A 6,043-nucleotide genomic window follows, 5' to 3' on the forward strand; every position below is an offset into this window, starting at 1 on the left:
AGATCATCTACCCGTCTCTGCCTCCCAAAGTGCTGAGATTACAGGTGTGAGCTACTGTGCCCAGCCCTTTTTTTTTTTTTTTTTTTTTTTTTTTGAGACACAGTCGCTCTCTGTCACCCAGGCTGGAGTGCAGTGGTGTGATCTCGGCTCACTGCAACCCCTGCCTCCTGGGTTAAAGAATTCTTCCTGCCTCAGCCTCCCCAGTAGCTGGGATTACAAGTGCCTGCCACCACACCCAGCTAATTCCTGTATTTTTAGTAGAGATGGGGTTTCACCACGTTGGCCAGGCTGGTCTCGGACTGGCACCTCACCTCAGGTGACCCATACCGCAGCCTCCCAAAGTGCTAGCATTACAGACATGAGCTACCACACCTGGCCTGGTTACTGCTCAACCCTGGAGAGTTAATTCTGCCTCCCTTTTCACATCCGGAGTGGATGACACCACCTTCCAGTCACAACTCCTTTTTCATTGGAATGCCGAAGGCAGGAAAGTCTTCTCATGAGATAGTGTATTTCAGTGAAAAGCACAAGTTCTCAGGAAGCCGAGGCAGGGACATTGGACAGCCTCTGTGACTTGCTGTGTTTCCTGTCATGATGCACAAACCTTGTGGGAACAGCAGGACTGTGCTATGCCGTCTGTCCCAGTGCTGGCATCTAGGTCAAACAAGGTGTTTCTCCACAGCAGAGGCGTCTGCCCACTTCTGCAGGAGTGTCCAAGGTGGGCGCTGGCACCTGTTTGTAAGAGATGCAGAAGCCCCAGCTGATGAAGTTACATAAATGCTGACTCCTGGTAGCAAACATGCTCTGAGGGACTCCAGGACCTCTTCAGCAAACCCCCTTGTGGTGGCCTCACAACACAAAATTACAACCAAAGGCGGGCTATGATCAGCCAGAGAAGTCCTCTCGGGGAGGGAACTGTCTGATAGGCCACGTCTATGGCTGCATGAAATGTTGGTAGATGTGATATGTGGCTAGGCAGTAGAAAGGGCAATAAGAGAGAACATTAAGTCACCCCAAGAAAGGGAAGTGTTTGGGTAGAGTTGAGAACTCAAATTTTGGGGGACAGTGAGGGGGTTTGGGCTGAGTTCTGGGTCAGAAATTTCTGAAGCCGCAGCTAGGAATGGGTGTGTAAGTGTGCGGGTCACTCACACCTATAATCCCAGTGCTTTGGGAGGCCATGGCGGGAAAGTCGCTTGAGTTTGAGACCAACCTGGCCAGCAAAGAAGACCCCATCCCTACAAAAAATGCAAAAAAGAGCTGGGTGTGGTTGCCCATACCTAGAGTCCCAGCTACTTGGGAGGCTGAGGTGGAAGAATCATCTGCGCGTATGTGCTGAGCCATAAGCTGCGCATGCATAAGGCCAACTCTAGGATCAGGGGTTGAGTAATTCTGCCTCAGCCTCCCAAGTAGCTGGGATTACAGGCACGTACCACCACACCCAGCTAATTTTTGTATATTTAGTAGAAATGGGGTTTCGCCATGTTGGCCAGGCTGGTCTCAAACTCCTGACCTCAGGTGATCCACCAGCCTTGGCCTCCCAAAGTGCTGGGATTACAGCCGTGAGCCACCGCTCCTGGTCTATCCATCCACTCTTGATGATCTTTCAGTTGTTTCCAGTTTTTGTCTATTGCAAACAGTGCTGAAGGAGCACTGTTGTACATGTCTACTTGTTGCTCATACACATTATTTTTGGAGGGTGTATTCCCAGATAAATAGTGGAATTTCAGGGTCATAGCCACATACTGCCAAATAGGTTTCCAAAGTAGCTGTACCAATGTATGCACCTCCAGTAGTGTCAGACAGTTCAAGCTTCTGTCTTTCCCAGAACTTGGTATTGTCAAGCCATTTTTATTTTAGCTATTCTGATACAGTGCAATAGTCTTTCTTTTCTTTTCCTTCCTTCCTTCCTTTCTCCTTCCCTCTCTCCCTCCCTTCCTCCCTCTCTCTCTTTCTTTCTTTCTTTCCTTTTTTTGGAGATGGAGTCAGTGACGCAATCTCAGCTCACTGCATCCTCTGCCCCCTGGGTTCAAGCCATTCTCATGTCTCAGCCTCCCAAGTAGCTGGGACTAGAGGCATGGGCCACCATGCTGAGCTAACTTTTGTATTTTGAGAAAAGACAGGGTCTTTCCATGTTGTCCAGGCTGGTCTCAAAACTCCTGGCCTCAAGTGATCCGTCCACCCCGGCCTCCCAAGGTGCTGGGATTACAGGTGTGAGTCACCTCACCTGGCCAGTATGTATTTTTTTCAGTATGCATTTCCTTGATGACTAAAGAGGTTGAGCACCTTTTCATTATTATTTGAATGTTCTCTTTGTGAAGGAACTATTCAAATCTCTTGCCTCATTTATCTGTTTGTGTATATTTTATTGATTTGTAGTATGTATTCAGGATATGAGTCATTGGATATTCTATCTTACAGTATCATCTCCCACTTTTAATGTCTTGATAAAAGAACGTTCTTAATTATTATGTAATCCAATTTATCAGTATTTTCCTTTATAGTTAGTACATTTTATGTCCTGTTAGAAAATCTTGGCTGGCTGTGGTGGCTCGTGCCTGTAATCCAAGCACTTTGGGAGGCCAAGGTGGGAGAATCGTTTGAGCCCAGGAGTTCCAGACCAGCCAGGGCAAAATGATGAGACCCTGTCCTTACAAATAATTAAAGAAATTAGCTGGATGTGGTAGAGCATACCTGTAATCTCAGCTACTCAGAGGCCAAGGCAGCAGGGTCTCTTCCTAGAGCCTAGGAAGTCAAGGCAGTGGGGAGCTATGATCACACCACTGCACTGCAGCCTGGGCCAGAAAGTGAGACCCCCATCTCTAAAAATTTTTTTTTTTTTTTTAAGGACGGGGTTTTACCATGTTGGTCAGGCTGGTCTTGAACTCCCAACCTCAGGTGATCCGCCTGCCTTGGCCTCCAAAGTGCTTGAATTACAGGCGTGAGCCACCACGCCGGGCTCTAAAAATTTTTTTAATATAAAAACAAATTTTTAAATCTTTGCCTTCATGCTTGTGAATAGACACTGCACTCCAGCCTCCATCTCTGTAAAAAATAAAAAAATAAAATCTTTGCTTAAAGTCACCTTTAAGATCTCTTGGCCAGGTGCGGTGGTTCACGCCTGTAATCCCAACACTTTGGGAGGCTGAGGCAGGTGGATCACAAGGTCAGGAGTTCAAGACAAGCCTGGCCAATATGGTGAAACCCTGTCTCTACTAAAAATACAAAAATTAGCTGGATGTATTGGCACGCACCTGTAGTCCCAGCTACTCAGGAGACTGAGGCAGGAGAGTTGCTTGAACCTGGGAGGTACAGGTTGCAGTAAGCCAAGATTGCAGCACTGACTCCAGCCAGGGCAACAGAATGAGACTGTGTTCTATAGATAGATAGATAGATAGATATAGAAAAGAAAAAAAAAAAAAAACTAAAAACATTGAGCTGGGCATGGTGGCTCATGCCTGTAATCCCAGGACTTTGAGAGGCAGGTGGATCACAAGGTCAGGAGTTTGAGACCATCCTGGCTAACACAGTGAAACCCCGTCACTATTGAAAATACAAAATATTAGCCAGGCGTGGTGGCATTCGCCTGTAGTCCCAGCTACTCAAGAGGCTAAGGCAGGAGAATCACTTGAATCTGGGAGGCGGAGGTTGCAGTGAGCTGAGATTGTGCCACTAGATAGACCCTCCAATATAATACTGGGGCTTGTGGTCCTGAATATAAAATGAGATCAATTAGCATGGTTGTTTGTTTTCCTCCAGCAATGCTCTGCTGCTCTAGAGGCAGAGAATACATAAGTAGTCTATTTTAAGTGGGGTTAGATTTTAGCCCAGCAAGTTTGTCTTAAGAAGAACAGGGCTGGGAGTTGCCATAACACTGGACTCTTTAAGGCTAATTACACAGGTCAATACCTGAGGTGGTGAGCAATGGACTAGAGATCTCAGTGAGTCAAAAAACTACTGGATAATTGAACTGAACAGGTTGGCCAGGTATTCTGGTAAGGTACACCTCGCTAGGAGTAGACAAACACAGGGTGGGGTGGAAAAGGCAGAAGGAAAGAGGCTGAGAAGTGTTAGAGGGCAGTATCTGCCACACCCTTGACCTCTGGTCTTCTGATATGTTGGCCTCCCAATAGCCTCAAAGCCAGGTCTCTGGGTCCTGGGTGGACCCTCTAGTTGGAAGCTGGTAAGAGAATGAGGATAGGCCGGGTGTGGTGACTCACCTATAATCCCACCACTTTGGGAGGCCGAGGTGGGCAGACCACTAGAGGTCAGGAGTTTGAGACCAGCCTCGCCAATATGGTGAAACCCAATCTTTACTAAAAATATAGAAATTAGCCCAGCATGGTGGTGGGCACCTGAAGTGCCAGCTACTCAGGAGGGTGAGGCAGGAGAATCGAATAAACCTGGGAGGCAGAGGTTTCAGTGAGCCGAACCATGCCACTTCACTGCAGCCTGGGTGACAGAGTGAGACTCCATCTCAAAAAAAAAAAAAAAAAAAAAAAAAGATAGGGGTCTTCTTAGGAGGCAAGGGCAAGATTTGGAGGTGGAGAGAGGAACACTTGGTTTTTGTTTTTTACCGGGAGTGCATTAGGAACTGCCACTGGGGCTGGGGCATAGAGGTGAATGCAGATGGAGGGAGAGGGGCTCCTCAGAACAGCCACAAAGGGATGATGACAGTGGGGACACACAGCAGGAGCAACATGGGGAGCCATCTGCAATCCATTTCACTGCTCAGGATTGAGGAGCTTTGTTAGCTGAGGCCAAAAAGAAGTGTTAGCTGAGGCCAGTGCCAGCCCTATTGGTGAGAGGGCAGGGCTTAATTTCCCTCAGCCATAGTCCCTTTATGCCTCTGCACATTTGTCCACACAGTCTCCAAGACCTAGGATGCCCACATCCCTATCCCTCCCTGCCCTTCCTTCGCAGATGCAGATCTCCCGTTGGTCATTTTAGGCACTGCTCTGGCGTCTTCTGCAAGAAGGCTTCCCAGAGGCCGGGCGCGGTGGCTCAAGCCTGTAATCCCAGCACTTTGGGAGGCCGAGGCGGGTGGATCACGAGGTCAAGAGATCGAGACCATCCTGGTCAACATGGTGAAACCCCGTCTCTACTAAAAATACAAAAAATTAGCTGGGCATGGTGGCGCGTGCCTATAATCCCAGCTACTCAGGAGGCTGAGGCAGGAGAATTGCCTGAACCCAGGAGGCGGAGGTTGCGGTGAGCCGAGATCGTGCCATTGCACTCCAGCCTGGGTAACAAGAGCTAAACTCCGTCTCAAAAAAAAAAAAAAGAAGGCTTCCCAGGTCGCGAAGATGACTCAGATGCCTCCTCTGCGACTCCAGCGCCCTTCCCCAGCAGCGCCCCTGCCTGTCTCCCTCTATGGCATCAGGTTTTGTGCCCTCTAGTCACTAGATTGTGGACCCCAGAAAGCGCTGTATCAAAATCACTTCTGGGTTGCCAGGCACGGTGGTTCACACTTGTAATCTCAGCACTTTGGGAGGCCAAGATGGGCGGGTTGTTTGAGCCCAGGAGTCAAGCCTAGCCTGGCCAACGTGGTGAGATCCCGTCTCTACAAAAAATGGAAAAATTAGCCAAGTGTGGTGACATGCACCTGTAGTCTCAGCTACTCGGGAGGCTGACGTGGGAAAATCGCCTGAACCTGGGGAGTTCAAGGCTACAGTGAGCCATGATCACCACTGCACTCCAGCCTGGGTAAAAGAGTGAGACGCTGTCTCTAAATAAAACCACTTTGGTGGCCTTGCTCCTCCAGCCCCTGCACTGATTGGCTCCCATCCAAAGGAGTTCCGCCCTAAGGGCTGCAGATCCTCCACCCCCACGCACAAACCCACTGGAACCCCAGCCTTGTATCCGGCGCGGAGCTCTGATCCTGGGAAGGTGCTCAGATTCGAAGAGGGAGAGGGCACTACTGGAGATGTGCGGCCTGTTCTTGGTAGCCGCAAGGGGCGCTCGGGAGGTAGAACCGGCGGGAACCCCGCCTCTCGGAAGCGGAGAAGTCAAGGGGCGAGAGGATTCGCCGACTGATTGGTTGATG

Source organism: Saimiri boliviensis, chromosome 8, assembly GCF_048565385.1.
Source record: "Saimiri boliviensis isolate mSaiBol1 chromosome 8, mSaiBol1.pri, whole genome shotgun sequence".
NCBI lineage: Eukaryota > Metazoa > Chordata > Mammalia > Primates > Cebidae > Saimiri > Saimiri boliviensis.